The 479-nt window shown below is 52.2% G+C and overlaps 1 pseudogene; it reads right to left on the reverse strand.

The window, feature by feature from the left end:
- The window catches only part of LOC107633699, a 10,645-nt pseudogene extending 10,559 nt beyond the window's left edge, over positions 1–86 (reverse strand).

A 479-nucleotide genomic window follows, 5' to 3' on the forward strand; every position in this document is an offset into this window, starting at 1 on the left:
CCGCCTCGCCCTCGCGCCGCCGCTGTCCCCTCGCGCCTCGCCCTCCTCGTCGAGCCGTTTCTGCTCCTCATCCTCGCCCTCGTCATCGCCTCGCCCTCGTCTTCGCCGCCTCCTCCTCCAGAACTCTGATGATGATGACGATGATGATGATTTTCTGAGTTCTGGATTCTGATGATGATGATGATTTTCTGAGTTGAGTTCTTGTTTTTTTGAGTTTGAGTTCTAGGTTTGTTTTTCTGAGTTTGAGTTCTGGATCTGAGCTCTGGGTTCTGATGAAGATAACGATGATGTTGATTTTCTAAGTTTTGGTTGGTGCGATGCAGATGGTGATGGAGTGGCAGTGGGTGGGGGGTGGTGTTGGTGTTAGTGTTGGTGTTGGTGTTGGTGTTGGTGGTGGTGCTGGTGGTGCTGTTGATGCTGGTTGTGGCAGTGGTGTTGGTGTTGGTGGTGGTGGTGGTGGATGAGGTAATTGTGTTGGT

This window comes from Arachis ipaensis, chromosome B03 (assembly GCF_000816755.2).
Source record: "Arachis ipaensis cultivar K30076 chromosome B03, Araip1.1, whole genome shotgun sequence".
Taxonomy (NCBI): Eukaryota; Viridiplantae; Streptophyta; class Magnoliopsida; order Fabales; family Fabaceae; genus Arachis; species Arachis ipaensis.